Source organism: Lutjanus erythropterus, chromosome 15 (genome assembly GCF_056507025.1).
Source record: "Lutjanus erythropterus isolate fLutEry1 chromosome 15, fLutEry1.hap2, whole genome shotgun sequence".
Taxonomy (NCBI): domain Eukaryota; kingdom Metazoa; phylum Chordata; class Actinopteri; order Lutjaniformes; family Lutjanidae; genus Lutjanus; species Lutjanus erythropterus.
This window is the reverse complement of record NC_139331.1, coordinates 8,652,953-8,669,254: the sequence shown is the minus strand read 5'-3', so window position 1 is coordinate 8,669,254 and position 16,302 is coordinate 8,652,953. Positions and strand designations below refer to the sequence as shown.

Genomic DNA, 16,302 nt, shown 5'->3' with positions numbered 1-16,302 from the left:
GCTCGAGCAAGTGCTGCCAAACATTTACATAACACTGGGCAAACTGTCGACATAATTTATGGGAGAAACAATTCCTTTTTGCACTGTAGCCATGGATGCACAAACAACTATTGTATACTTTGACACTGAAGAAAACAAAACACATTTTAGCCACGAAAAAAAGGTCATCAAAAAGTAAATATATGTTCAAGTGTACACTAATCAAATGTTATGCGAGGTAAAAATCACTAATTTTGCCAGTGGAGTTTGGTTGAGAGCAATATTTGACTTATAAAATTTAAGTTACGTGTTGGAAAAGACTGTCAGCACAGCAAAGCAAAGAAAATATTATAAATGTAAATGATTATTAAGTAATGAAAAAAATATGCTGTTCCACAATGGTACAATGTTGTTGAGTGTAAAGTCCAGACAAAAACTCCAAATGGCAGAAGTTTTAAACTGGTGAGGCAATTGAATATTTTCTATTAGTATTGCAATACATTTTACTCAAAGTTTAAACAATAACTCATTTTTTATTCCTTATCATTATGGTTCCGTGTTGCTTTAAGGCAGCCATTCTCAAACTTACGATTGCCACTGCCCAGTTTGAAATCTGAAAACCTTCTGAGGCCCAGCCAAACCTTTAATCACAACTTTGACCAACACAAGATGAGTCATACCAATGACAAGATAAAAGATTCAATTTGGAGTTAAAGTGACATAGTTAGATAAATGAAGAATAACACATCAGTGAAATCCCATGGCTTAGTTTTATTGGTTCAGATTACTTTTAAATAATCATAAATATTTCCATTACAAAACTGAAATAAAACTTTTTTTTCAGTGACTTCTCACGACGCAGACGGCCCTTGCCCACACTTTGAGAGTCACTGCTTTAAGGTAATGCACCTTAAAGTGTACTTTAAAAACCTGATCATGTTTATGTGGCATATTTTATGAAGAAGAAGCACATTTTTTGTGACATCTCTAAGCTTTTCTGCAGATATACACAGCGTGGGAAATGCTTATTTCAGCTGCTGTTACCTTATCTGTCTGGTATCTAAGTATCTTTGGGTTTCAGTAAGAATGCATCCATAGATCAGCACATAGATCAGATGCTACTTGTGTGGAATCTCATGTGCTGTGTTGCTTGATATCACGTGACTTGCGGTTATTCGCAATTCTTCCTCCTTGGGGGAAACGCAGGCAGCAAAGACGTTGACAGGTCCCTGAGGGGTTGGATAAAAGCCAGACTTTTAGAGTGTCTCTCCTGTAGGTGTTTGATTTTTTTAGGGTAGAGCTTCAGACGTCTGTCAACATGGATTATTTAGACTATTTCTGCGACGTCACACAATAACGCGCTCAATAATAATTTTGACTCAGTTTTCAGGACTCCATATGTCGCTGTGGGCCACACACAAATGTGACAAAAAGTTCTAATAATGGCTGAATCTCTAATAATGACACAGTCAAAAGTGTCTTGTGTCAAAAGAGCAAACACACAAAGCACTTCTACTGTTGGTCACCTTCTCTGTTTTGTCATGTTGAGGAACTGTTGGCTGGTTATTTTTGTTGAAGTTTTACTGCATGCCAGATACAGTTTGCAACGACGGTAGAAGCAACAGTAGTAGCAGCCCAACAAGATAAACGGCCTCTTTCAGAATAAAAGCCCGATAAATTAGAAAGAATAATAAGAAGAATGATATTGACTGTCTCTGTTTGTTTGTTAGGAATGTGATGCCATTGTTGTTCTCCATTAGTAGTTGAATTAGTGTTGATTAATTGCGAATATTCTGGGTTTTTGTTGTTTTGTCTTGGATTTTTAATTGTTTTTTACTGTATGATGTAATATTTACTTGTGTGGACCCCAGGAAGAGTAGGTGCTATCTTGGTAGTGGCTAATGGGAATCTAAATCAATAAATAAACAAATAAATACAAGAATAAATTAATAAATGCATACATAAACAGCCTTGTAGGGCCACATGGTGCCTTTTAGTGGGCCTGATCTGGCCTGGACATGTGGCCGGGATTATAGATCTCAGATTGACATTCCAGATGTCTGTACAGTTCAGCCTTTTTCACTGATTTTAATCCTAACAATCACATCACCCCAAAATAAACACATAAAAACATATATATATATATTTTAATGTATTTTTGTATGTATACATAAATCCCCTGGATATGAGAGATGTCTGCCCTCTCTCCAATAGGAACTATTTACTTTGTAGATTCAAAATAAGTTCTGACAGATTCTGCTGGAGAAAGTAGTTCCTCCATGAAACTGCTGACAGCAAGTTCTGTGGATTATCTTGAGTAACCAGGTCATGATTTCTGGAAAGAGACTCCAGTTTCAAAGTTTTCAAATGTATTTCTTCAGCACTTTGAGCACCACAAGCTGAGTGCCATTTAGTCCCATGTTACTGGAGAGGAGGCAGACATCTCTACAGCTGACATCTCCAAAACTCTGCAACTCACACCAAAAAAACCTGAGTTGGACTATCCCTCTAAGAGATAAAGTTAAATCTAACACAAGATGAGATATAATCACTGCCCTTATTGTCACACTTCATCACTAGGTGTTTTTCTTATCCATTTTGCAAGAAAGAATGATTTAGATCTATGTTTTAGTGGCATCAGAAAAACTGGTTCAGCCCTGCTTCCTTTTGCCTCACATGCTGAGAATGCCCTGATGACTTCCTGGTTTCTCTCACTGTTCTCAGGCTTATCTCTGTCTTTAATGAATCCTCTGTCTGCACATTGTTTAAGTCTTTGCTGCTGATCTCACATTACATTTCATAACACGGTGTAACTGTCTGTAAGGCCTGCTATATGTTAAAACTACACATCATGACCAAAAATGCAAGAGAAGATGAGGAAACTGATAACATACAGTGGCATCTCAGCCAGAACTGATTATAATTGGCAAGAAGAGGGAGAGGATGATGATGATGTTTAAAAAGGCAGTGGTGGAAAGAGTACTGAAAATCTCTACAAGTACTGTGACATTGCTAAAATATTACTCAATTACAAGTAAAAATATTGGTGTCTGAAATACGCTTCAGTAAAAGTACAAAATATTCACTGCAAAAACTGTTCAGAGTATTAGTTACTTTTAACCTTTGATGTCACCTCTCCAAACTAGGGTTGCGAGTTTTGTCTTTTCCTGAACCAAATAGTTGAAAACACTAACAATCAATTAATTTATAAGATGCAACACATTTTTTCCCCTCATTTTAAATTATCTTCTGTTTTTTCCCCATGTTATTTTAAGTCTTAATTTTAAGTTTAATTTTCTTTATTCATCAAATGAGCTACATTGGTTGAATTCTTAATGACAATTAATTGATTGATGATTAATCATTAACATCCTTACTCCAAATGCAGCATTTTATCACTTGATTGGCTACTAAAATGCAGAAAGGTTTGGTTTCTATCCTGCACTCAGCTATGATTTTAAAAGTAACTAAGTTGATTACATTCTGTAACGTGTACTTAAGTACAAGTAAAATTACAGCATGATTTGAGTTACATTAAAGTTTAGATAATTTTGACTTATGGATTTATACAGAACACATATCACAGTCTCCTTGGTGAAAGTATGTTTGTTTGAACCATTCATCCACCCCACTCCCTCTGACTGTGAGAAAAAGAAAGCTGAGACAATGTAAAGTTTCAAGGCAACACACAGCAATAGATGTGTGAGTGTTGAGCCCAACTCACACTCTTAAGTTTTGAAATAAGCTTTAAAAAGTTTTACGAATTTATAATTTTTAGTTGATTTTCTTTTCTTCTTTAGATAAACTTGAATCTTTGAGTTTTTGGAAGTAAATCATTTCAGAAATTGGTTAAAGTCAGAAACAAATGGGATTTGTCTTTTTAAGCGCCTATAAAAATGAAATACCTCTCAACTTTTTGTTTTTACAGTGTGCTCTTTAAAATTTACTTCAACATTTAGTTATAACTGTTTCCATTTCTTCAGCCTTTACTTTTGGCAAATGTCTCTTTGCTAATTTGTTTTAATTTAACAACCCAACAGAGTAAATTTAGAGAAGAGTAGCAAACTAAGTAGCCTACTATTTTTTGATTAATTGATATTTTTGGACAAAAAATATTATTAATAATATTAATATTTTAAATAGTTTTGTGCACAGACATTTCTATAAACTGTGATTAAATTAATCTGTGCAAATCTAATTTTGACAACCTCAGAACAGACGAAAGCTTGAGGGACCCGTGTGATCATTGGTGCCTCCCTTCAGGAGGGCCCGGACCCCAGGTTGGGAACCAATGATCTAGAGGAATTCAAATGTGTTTTCAAATAGGATTAATTTGTCAAGACTAAAGCTTAATGTATCTAATGTATACCCTGTCTGGCACTTGGCCCAAGAATCAGTTTATCCCTTCACACGAAACATCTGATGGATGAAGTTCTCTTGTTTCCAGTTACTTGAGATATTTACAGATCAACATTTTTAATATTAAAATTAAAGTGAATTTTGGAAAATAAAATGTAAAAATTTTCAAATGTGAATTCTGAGCTTCAGCTTTTTGTTCCGCTCGCCTCATCTGCATCATGAATTTCCCATGAAATGATTCTTTCACTGGTCCCCCTAAAAAGTTTTGACCATTTAATAAGTAAGCGCCTCTACATTAAAAAATAGAATAAAATGTTTGTTAGCATTTAGCAACTACAGCTCTCAGAAAATTTCCACATCACACTTATTATGTTTCACAGCACAATAACAAAGGGGAACTAAACATCTGTAGTATATAAAAACATAAAATTAAATCAATATGGTCCTTCTTTGCTGCTGAATTCTTTAATCTGTTCAGTAGAACGGGTTAAATGTTAAATGTTTTACTTCAGTCCAGACTGACCAAGCTACCGCAGTGACTTCTCTGATATGTATCTCCTCTACAGCTTGCCTGAAAGCTTAAGTAATGGCACCTATACACAACAAGGGTGTTTACAAATGGTAATTGTGTTTTATTTACCTCTCAGAGTCTTCTGGCTTCCAAAAAGGGCTGTTTTCTTCAGGATGGAACGCTCATCTTACTGTGCGTCTGCAGATACAGAGACCAACAATTAAACGCACGAGCCATCACTGAACTTCCTGGAACACTTTGTCTGAGTCACATACCTGTCGGGCAAGTTATATGACGTGATTGACGGCGTGACTGATTGTTGTACAGTGGAGACCTGTGAGGGTGATGATTTGTTTTTGTGTACAAAGATTTACAGAGTTTCTCTTAAGTAGACAAAGGTGTCTGGCGGAAGGATCCATTGACATTTCTTTTCTTTTTTCACACAGTGCTGATCATGATTATGTTTTAGCTGATTTACTTCATACTTAACAGTAAATACGCACTCAAGTCCACATAATCTGCATTCAAACAAAGTATTTTTACATACACTGTAAAAACAAAAAAGGTAAAGACGTTCAAGGGAACTTTTGACTTTCAAGTTTTGAAACAGTTTCACCAACTACTGATCTTTTGTTCAGATAATTTACTTTTCTTTGTGAGATAGAATCACTGAGTTTTAGAAAACATAAAATATTGAGTGAACTCACTGAAGTGAAAGTGAATAATGGGTAATATTATATATCCAACCCCGCCCCCCCACTTTATACAAGTACCTTACCAGAACCAGTACCAGAACAGAAGCTAAGCAATGCACTTCGGTGGACAGGTTCAGCAGCAAAACATACATTATAGCCACTTTAAAAAAAGGCCCATTAAAAAAAATCCATATCAGTTTAGGTGTTCAGTATATTTAGAATATTTTCAATACTATACCATGCGGTTAAACAGCCTTTTCTGATGGGAAAACCTACTTTCATACAAACCTGAGGCAGACTGGTACACAGTATTTAGAATATTTTCACTGCTTTATCTTGCTGTCAGTCAGTTTTTTCTAACTGCTGTGATATAAGTCACATATTGTTCTCTCTGAAGGAACCAGACTCCATAGACAAAATCAGTCATTTTAACCCACAGAACATGGGAGTTGTTGCTCTAAAGCCACCCCGGTCTCTTAGTTTGTGTTATTTTGTGAATCTGAGTTAACCTTTTAAAAATTACACAAACAATTCGCAAACAAACTAACAGATTGAGGCAGCGGTAGACCAACAACACTCATGTTCTGCACAGTAAAATGATGGTTTGGAGAGAGCAGTATTTGGCGTATACAGCAGTGGTTTCCACTTGGAAAGTAAGGTAAAAAAAAAAAAAAAGAAATTCCAAATATAGCATACACTTGAACTGATATTGATGGTGTTGAGTGGAGCTTTTTGAAAGCGACTACATGGAATTTAATTTTTTTTCATAACAAGTATAATGAGCATAAGTATGATAATAGTAATAGCGATAATGACAGCTGTCATATTCTGCTCATTTGTTTTCTTGTCTTGTCTTGTCTTTCCGTTCCATGTTAATTACAGGAGGGAATAGCTTGTGTTTGAGGCTCGGCATCTTTAAAAACCTTAAGACAAGGGGAGGGATTAACAACCAATAACACGATTTGGATTTCTACAAGCGAGGTCAACCGCACCTTGTACTTGTTCATTTAGTAAATAAGTGGACACATAGCTGAAATGTTTGCGCTGGGTTAATTATGAAAGAAAACCACACGATGTGTAAGAGATTCTGCTAATCATGCCACGGTTTTAAAGAAGAGGACTTCTTTTGACTCAGTGTCAGTCAGCCACAGTGAGATTGTTTTCAGCTTCAGCAGTGACCCATGAGTCAACAAGCATCACCGCTTCCACTTTACCACTGAGTGCGCTGAAAGTAGTGTATCCTGGCGTCATTTGTTCAGAAATCTTCCATCACACAAATGAGGTAAACTACCTTTCAACAAAGCATCTGCTTTGGTCAAGGTCAGTTATGACTCCTTTTAGTTTGAATTTTTTGCTCCGTGGAGTTTTTATATTTGTCAAACTTTCCTTGAGCTAAAAAAAAAGCAATGTTTTGAAGTCGGTGACATCCATACAATATAAAGTCTATTGGCACACACACTCTGTTGCTGCAGCCTGCGGAAGTGAGGCTGCTTGTGTATGGAGGGTCTCATTTGCTTATGTAGGTCATACAGAGGCATCAGTATTAAACTGAGATAGTCATAGCCAGATAAAATTCCTCGTAGTAGCTTTAAGTATTAAGGAAGTTGTTAATACCTCATTCACTCATTTATAGTGATGTCCTCCAGCTTTGCTGCAGTCCAGCCAAACAATGGGCCCTTTGTTTGTCTCTTATGGCCTGAAGGCAATCTATATTACTGTACTCTAAGGGTTTTTTCCAGAATTATAATCAAAGACCACATGCAAATGCAAACGTTTCTCTCCAGAAACAACACAGCATTGTTTGGCAGTTGTAGGACATGCTGTCTTGTTCAGTAGCAAATAAGGAAGTAGAGTGATGCTGTGATATCACTGAAACAAAACAATGTCTGTGTAAAAGGAACACCTGAGCAAAAGAAACTATCATTCTCTGAGTGTTGGTCTGTCTAAGACGGACTGAACGGAAGACTGATACTACTCGAACCAAAAAACTTCAAGGTTATATTCTTACATAGGGACTCTTTAGCTTATGTTAATGGATCAGAGTGGAGCTCAACTATTTTTAACGAACGCTGCGCCAATCTGCGCAGAGCCACTTGAGCAGGCAGGAAGTAAGATGCAGAAAAAGCAGCGAGGATCTGGTCAGTTTTCAAAATAAAAAAAACCCTGTGTGGACTCTTGATCATAAGAACAGACAAAAAAAGAAACTATTTGACTATATAACCTGCTTATCAATAGTAGAAGTATTAAAAGCAAGGAACGAGAAGCACATCATTAAATCTGAGCAACCCATTATAATCAGACGCAACGCTCTGCTTCTAAGCACTATTGATGGGGGAATGCAGTAGAACAGATCAAAACTGGTCAGAGTTATGGTCAAAAATGTGCAAATGGATGTTTGTTCCAAATGTAATGTAGCTATGTAGGCATTCCTGAAATATCATGTTCATGAGAGGGGGGATGGAGGACTTTAGGATAGACTTTAGGGACCTTGAACTTTGACCTTTGACCCCCCCCCCAAAAAAAAAAAAAAAAAAAAATCTAATCAGGTAAACTGGACAGTAGAACTGAACACAAAATTTGATGACAGTTCTCTTCAGGCATTCCCGAGATATCGTGCACAGGACGGACATGAGGTCACAGTGATCTCGAACTTTAACTTTTGGGCAATAAAATCTTATCAGTTCATCTGAGTCAAGTGGATATGTGTACCAAGAAGAGATTATGTCAAAGCCTTCTTAAGATATCTACTCTGAGTGTCATAAGGAAAAACGTAAGATTACACCGCTCTGTCATTCCAGCACAACCCTGTTTGGCTGCATAGCTGACATGCCTGTTCCATTTTTAAACATATTTTCACTTTCAGCGTTATAAGATGAAAGGTTTTCAGGGTGAGGACTAACTGCAAATGTATAGAAATGTCAGGTCAGACCTTCTAACATTACCCTAAAGTCTGCCAGCATCCAGGACTGGTTTCCAGACAGTTAGGAAGCACTACATAGTTGACATGCTACAACAAAGGGGTGAATGGGCCTTGAAAATAATGCTACTGCAGGTTGGACATGATAATGATTGCAGCTTATGCTACAGCTGGTCCATTGTTAAATCCCTAGATTCTCAAACTGTGGTCTGTGTAACACTGGTGATATGCAAGCTCTCTTATGTGGTGCATGGAGGACTGTCAGAAATATGTGTTTTAACATTAAATAAATTCATTTTAAAACATGATGTTATCAAGAACATTAAGAAATACAGAAAGTTTGAAACAATTATACTGCAATATAAGTATCAGTATCATCTTACACAATAGCCATGATCATGCACACAGTGCGCACATAAGTCATCCATGATCACCAGCGTTATGAGCTAAACTGTGATGGCACCGTAGTGAAAATGAGGGCTTCAGAAACACTGCAACTGTGGCTCCAAACAGGAACTGTTACTAAGAGATGTGCACAGCAGGAGGAAAATATTTAGAGCAGCCATGTTGAAAATGAAGTGAACCAAGCACTAGTGGCTACTTGAGAGCTCCAGTGGAGTGTCCACAGCATCTGCTAGCACCAAATGGTGCAAAAAATGAATGTGATGCTTGGAGAGCTTAACATTTTCTGAGGTGGTACACAGTGTAAAAGGCTAAAGAGAAGAGAAACACTGATTTAATCCACTCCTTACACTGTCCACTATGCTATAGGCACTATCTTTGAAACTGACTGGAGAGTTAGTGAAACCAACTCCTAATTTTTGCGCAACAGTAGAGAAAGATAACCTGTTAAAATGTCTAAAAAAGCTAGACTTATGCTATATGTTTTATCGTTATTAAAATTTGCACTCTTTGTTTCCTTTGAACCATGAAGACAAACTTCCCCCAAACTTCACCAAGCAATTCTTGTGTGTTTATCTAGCTGTGAGCATGCAGTTTGCAACCTGCACAAGACGCTAAAGGCTGTATTTAGAGCCAGTGGTTGGTGTGGCCATTCTGGGAGAATGGAGAATCATGGCGGTGCAACACGGCAGCCTCCATGGAAGAAGACTTGTGCCCTCTGTAGATATATAGGGCTAATTCTGAGGTAATGAAAACAAGGTGACTCCTATATACACTAATTAAAACAGTCAATTTCTGCTATATTATGCTAATAAATCATTGCAAATCTTACACACTTGACCTCGAAAGCAAATTTAAAAAAATAATTCAAACTGAGTTACACAGGACTACTTCTCTGTCCCTCAAAGGTTAAAACTTTCAGGTAAACTTTCATTAAAAATAACCCTTAGCACTGGGCTTTCTTGTAACACATGCTAATGGACATGACTTTTATTTTTTCACTGTGAGAAAGTACTACAGAATCTATAAAAGTTGTAAAGTTGAGTTAAGGGTGCTTTGAGTGTATTACTTTTCTGTGTTCAAAAGTTTAATGTCAAAGTGCATTGACAGTTGTTAATTTGGCTGTTATTCTTCTGTACAGTCACAAATGAACACCATGATGCAGAGGGAATAATTCCTTTCAGACTGAATCATCATATTTACAAAGAAGAAAACTTCTGGCTTCTGAGTAGTCAGTGAACAAACAAATTATATTCCCCAGACTATAGGGAGGCTGTTCTCAAATTGCTTGTTTGTTCCTTGTTCCTTAAAACAAATTGGACTCTGTGGGTATATTGCGCCATTATTCACATCATTAAGTGACCATGAATTTGTTTTGCTTGATTAGTTTTGTTATTGCTTGAAAACATGACGGCCCCGGGTTGAAGAGGTGAGAAATGATGCAGGTGAGAAGTGTGTTTGCTTGAGAGTGTGTGTGTGTGTGTGTGGTTGTGACAAAGGCAGCCCAGGGACCAGTAACCACAACATACATTCACACCTCTAATTGAAGGCTCTTGCATCACATCATTTAGCTGGAGACACAATTATGAAGACCTAAGTGAGTATGTGGATGAACATGCACTAAAGTTTTGATGTTAAAAACTATGTTTGTATATTAAACCTCTGATAACGGGGGAAAATATCATGAAAAATAAACACTACAGTAATAAAAGTAGGTAAGGGAATCAAACTCTAAAGCCATAAACTACAAATATAGTTACAGTTTAAAACAGATAAAACAAACAAGAATAAAATGAAAAGAAGCTATGGTGAAAACTGTCTGAAGTTCTACTTTGCAAAGTCATTCTAAGAAGGAACTTATTTCACCCACTGTGGCTTCTCAGGCCTGCTGGAGGCGGAAATCATGACTAATTTTTCAGATGATTCTTTTGTTCACTTCAAAGACTCATAGTCACTTCATGAACTCATTCAAATGCACATCAGTACACATATCAGTATCCATTGCATCAAAGTCATGATAATTCTACTCTCTGACTTTGTTTCTTTTGCTGGTTCGGACTTTTTTGTTAAGTTCATTACAAAACAAAACTGTCCTCCCAAGAAGAACGACAGTCATTTCAGCAAGTGCCCAAAATTTGGTCCCCCAGCCTGTTCTCATTCCCAAATCGTCACATCCTGACGTGACATTGTCACTGCCACAGCAGATCTGCGAGTTGTGCATGTTATACATTAGAGATGGAGAAACCGATAGGTGGATGAATGGCTGAAGCCTTTACACAAACTCTCGCTCAAGCGGCGTGGCTGCAGCAAAGAAATGATGTTCCTCTTCTATGTTGAAGTCCTCAAAGATTTTATTCTTTGTTGAAAGTTTGCGAAGTGAATTGTGCGCGTAACAAGTCACTATTTCTGAGCAGATCTCTCTCTGTTGTCTGAGTAGCTTCCAGGTAGTATGTAAACACAGATGTGAAGGTGTTACGAGATCTCGTATATCCCGTGTCACGCTGCTTGGGTGAGAGCTTGTGTACCCGCTTCAGGTGTGTGCACGCGCATCCGGTCTGAGAGGCTACAGTTGACATTTAGGCTAAAAACATGGTGTAAATGGTGTCTTTTTGGGTCAATTTTTTTTTTGCGGCTTACAGACACTTACATCACACGAGCAGTATGAAGACATTTTGTGTTTTTTGTGTTCTTTTTTTACATTTTAAAACTAGTCACAGTTCACTTCAATTGTACTGGATTTGGCTGCAATGCTGTTTTCTGCTGAGTGTTTTGTGAACTGAAGATCTTCACCCATCCTCACATCAGCACAGGGGTCAGTAGATACTGAGCGAAATTTCATTTTTGGGTGAACTATCACTTTAAAGGATGAAGTTGAGTAACATTATTACAAAGACAAAAGATGTTGACAGGCTTATACAGTGTTTTTATCTGTTTGGTTTGGAGGACTTGGACTGTTTGCAGTTTTTCACAAAGTGGTGAACCTCATCCCATCCATGCTTGTGAACAACTGAGCCTGTCCAGGCGTAAATCCCAGTCCTATCCAATGATCCTATCACCTGTTACCAGTTTACCTGTTTAACCAGTGATTTTTTGAGTGTTCCACAACTTTCACAGTCTTTTGTTGTTGCTGTTGCAACTTTTTTGAAGTATGTTGCAGGCATCAAATTCAATGCAAATAAAAAATAAAGTTCATCAGCTTGAATATTAAATATCTTGTTTTCGTACTGTTTTCAACTGAATACAAGTCAAAAATGATTTGCAAATCATTCCATTCTGTTTTTACTTACATTTTACATTATGTCCCTGCTTTTTTGGAATTGGGGTTGTATTTTGTTTTATATTTTATTCTCTTCTACTCTGAATTTAATTAATTATCTGTATATCTGTTTTATGTGTGAGCATAGCATGAAGGAACTACCACACTCTGTGTAACCCTGTGTTGTGAAATGTTATTATAAATGACCTTCACATGGGATACCTTGATATTCTGCCAATTCGTTAGGTTACGTTAATGTACGTTATGTGATGTGGGTGATTTATCTTTGTAATGTGGCTGAGCTCACTATGGTTTAACATATAGGAGTTCTTCAGCAAAATTCCAACTTTTAAGTGTCAAATCCTGACAAAATATTTTTGGTTTTTACTTCCTGTATGGATTGAACGGTGGTTGTCTACTTGCTTTCCACTCTTTACAGTGGATTCTTGTATTGACCCAGACTTCAAGCCAAACCACACGATCAGCAGTACAACCACTTTGAGCATAGCTTAGCTTAGTTTAGCTTATCTTATCTTATCTTAGCTTAACTATGGTATATCCAGGGCCAAATGTAATCTGATTTTTTTTTCAGTTTTTAGTGATGATACAGGATGAAAATCTGGAGAATTCTGCAGATTTTTTTCTTGTAATGTGATACACAATATTCATTTAAGATAGCAAATATTGCTTTTGAGCAGAAATAAGAACACAGTACCTTTAAAGGAACCTAAAATTGCTCCAAGCACAACTGAGAGAAATTTTAATTAGATTTTAGAATAACTTTTAAATTTGAGATTTTTTTCATCATCACAACATCAACAGTTCAAAACAAAGTGTGAACATGTGTTGCAAAAGTCAACTTGTAATGACCATGGCTGTGCCGTTGGTTATTTTCCTTGTTTTTCCCAATTTGTTGCGTTTTCTCTTTTCTTGTTTTCTGTTCTCTTTTCTCTTTTGTGTCTGCATGAGAGGCAAATTAATTAAAATAATATGTTACTATCACCCTTGCTCACTTTTAAGTGTCATGAACCTAATGGCCCAAAACTTGATATTAAAAAAGATTCCTTTTTGAATGTGTGTGGCTGTCAGTTTTCTTTATTGTCACTTGTGATTATGATCATAACCTGGCCTGGTGCTAAAACAGGCATGAGTTTTCAACAGTTTATAAACAGTTTATTCAAGCCCAGACTGCTGAAAACTGAAGTGAAAGCTGAGAATCAAAGTTTGGTGAAATTAAAGTGGCATTGTATTGATGCATCCTGAAGAAACTGGGAAGTGCACACACACGCAGTGTCCAACTTTGCATCCTGTTTGAATGCCATGAACATTCAACAAAAAGAAAAAAAATGGTTTCCCCATTCCTGATTGGAATTATGGCAATCAGACAAATGCTGATGAGTATTAAGAGAGATATATTTCACTTTCTGTCAAAATGATGGATGGGTTTTTTATGCAAATGAGGATGATGTAATGGTGGGGGTTACAACAGGTCATAGGGTTTTTTTTATGTAAATGAGGATAATGTAATGATTAGGGTTACATCAGGCCATAATGCAATGAGTATGATGTAATGGAATGTGCGCAAAAAGAGTGGGAAAAAAAAAGTTTAGGTGCCCTAGGGTGATGTAAAAAGGGGGTGGGTAAGAACCAATGTGAGACCAATTTGAAGAAGCAGGGCGGGGAATGTTTAAAAATCAATGTTTGAAATGGAAAGTGCAGGAAAAAGAAAAAATGGTGAGCAACGTACCATGGTGCAGAAAATGCTGGAATGCGAGTTATGCGGTTCCCAACACGGGTGATGGAGAGTTTAGGATGACGTGTTGCAGGGAGCGGGGTGTAACGATCTATCAGGATTCCCCTACGTAGATGCAGGATCCCAAGAGAAGTGTGGTGTATCTCAACCAGACCCAGATGCCTCCGCCTGAGTCTTTGCTGGAAGAGTGGTCTCTAAGACCCTACGGGATGCAGGGATGATGGGGCTACATATTCAAATACGAGACAGGTGATCTCTGCCTGTATCAGTTGAATGACGGATTCCTCTGACCAGCATGGTCACACTGACCTCCAGCGACTGGAATTGGTTGAAGCTGGTGATGCCTCATCATGTGGAAATGTGGAACCCGCGACCAACTTTCCTGAGGACTGATGCTCTCGGCTGGTTGTCAGTCAGTTGATGGACCTCCTGGACCTAACGATTCAAAACAGTTTTACCGGATGCTCTTTTTAAAAAGACAGAAATCAAACAACTGGAGAACATTGTAAACATAATCCCACTCTTCCTCAGGTCTTTCACCCTGGGAAGAGAAAAAGAGTCAATTCAGCACCGGTCTGTTTTTCAAAGACACAATGGGGTCTATGGACACTGTCATGACGGCTGACGGCCCTAACAAAGGGCTCACTGAGAGAGCTGCCTTTATCACCAGGTCTGCCGAAGTCAACCTGCTGGGCCCTTTACATGGGGACATATTTCTGTGAGAGACTGCTGCTAAACTCGGTAGATTTGAGAATCGAACTGATTTGCAGCAGCGACGCCTTCTGCCTGATGGGAGCTCGCGACTCTGAATTCCAGCTGAAAATAACAGGTGCCTACCTGTTTGTCAAAAAAGTCCCCCGCTGTCTGGCTGGGTCACGCAGCAACCTTAATGAAAGGCAATGCGCTTAACCCCCGTCACGCGTCAGCGTGAAAATGTACTCCATCCCAGAGAATTCCAGGATCTGTAATCAGGAGAACCTTAGTTTTTGCCTTGCCAACCACCAAAGCTGCAGCCCGTCTGGGCTTTTGCCCACTGCCTCAAGAGTTCCCATGGCTAGTCAAGGTTTCCAAGACACATGGGCACAGATTTGATGATACAACCACCAAACTGATAATCAATGTTTGGTGAGATTTTCTGGTATCAAGCACTGTAAAACTATGTCTAATTGGTACAGCTCCACCTCCCACACTAACTCTGTTTCCGTCCATGCTACTGAGGTGACACCCCACATACCAAAACCAGTCTACAAGCATGGTAAGCATACCTAGGTCCCTCTATGTCACCTGGCAACAATCCCCACATTGCATGGCAGCTTCAACAGGGACCAAACTCCCTTCCAAACTCTGGCTTGAGGAGAGAGTCACACTTTCCTTGTTCCAGGCAAGGTCCTGCAGCTCTGTTGTGGCTGAATGGTCTGAGAATCATTCTTAGTCTGACTTCTCACCTGGGAACAATTTGCCTTAGGAGACTTTACCAAAAGATATTACCTCTGACAACACAGCTCCCAGGGTCATGGGGATGGACAAACTCCTGCACTACGTGATGGATTCTCAGAGCAGTCCATGTTTGAAACAAGACTCAATACATGAATGATTACCAATACCACTGACAAGCTTTTTGTACCAACAATCTGGTTTGCGTTCCTAATTTTTAACCATTCTGAGCATTTTGTCCAAAAATAAATTGGTTCAGAACCCAAAAAGTTGGTTTCAAGCCAGAACCAAAAAATACTTGGTACTTGTGGCTTGGATCCAGTGGAGGAGGCAAGCTAGATGCCAACTTGGTTCAGCTAAGGCTATGCTGACTCAGCAGAATAAATATGGCCAGTTCATTTTCAGTCATCAATTGTCAAGTACAGTATTATTTTATCAGGAACAAGATGCTGTCTGTTATTTTGTTCAGTTTAGTAGAAAAACTTAGCGTCACTTACACACTTTCTACTATAGTGTATTTTTTTTTTTTATTTGTTTCATGTTCAGTTCACATATGCATCTAGACACACAGTCATGACAATTGTAATACTATGGTAAAATGGCACTTTTTAAAGCTTAATGGATAACTGGTTTCCACTTAATGTTATAATTATCCAAGACTCAGCTGTGTATGTTCCTATAAAACTGATCACCCGTTGATGTCACAGTGTCTTATATATGGTGAGCTCAATGAATGGTCTTTGTGTTGCAGTAATGGAGAGAGTAAACGACACCTGTAGTTTGTGTGTTCAGGTTCATCCTTCACACATCAGGACCTTCATTATTACAACAGGTACTAGCTTTTTGCTGATGAGACGACTACAGTTCTCAGAAAGTTAGTTCACCTGAAAATGAAAATTAAGTTATTATCACCGTCAAACTGATTAAAGGTTGGGTTTAATTTTTTAGTCCACAAAACACACTTTGGGAGTTTAACAAGAAAACAGCTGCAGAATC

At 38.0% G+C, this 16,302-nt stretch overlaps 1 protein-coding gene across 1 annotated transcript in view; it reads right to left on the bottom strand.

The window, feature by feature from the left end:
- Positions 1 to 5,074, bottom strand: part of LOC146314039 (uncharacterized) — a 33,764-nt gene extending 28,690 nt beyond the window's left edge. Inside the window, exon 1 of the mRNA XM_084737061.1 lies at positions 4,979 to 5,074. The gene's annotated coding sequence lies outside the window, so the exon portion shown is untranslated. The remainder of the gene's footprint in view (positions 1 to 4,978) is intronic.
- Positions 5,075 to 16,302: the final 11,228 nt, after the last annotated feature.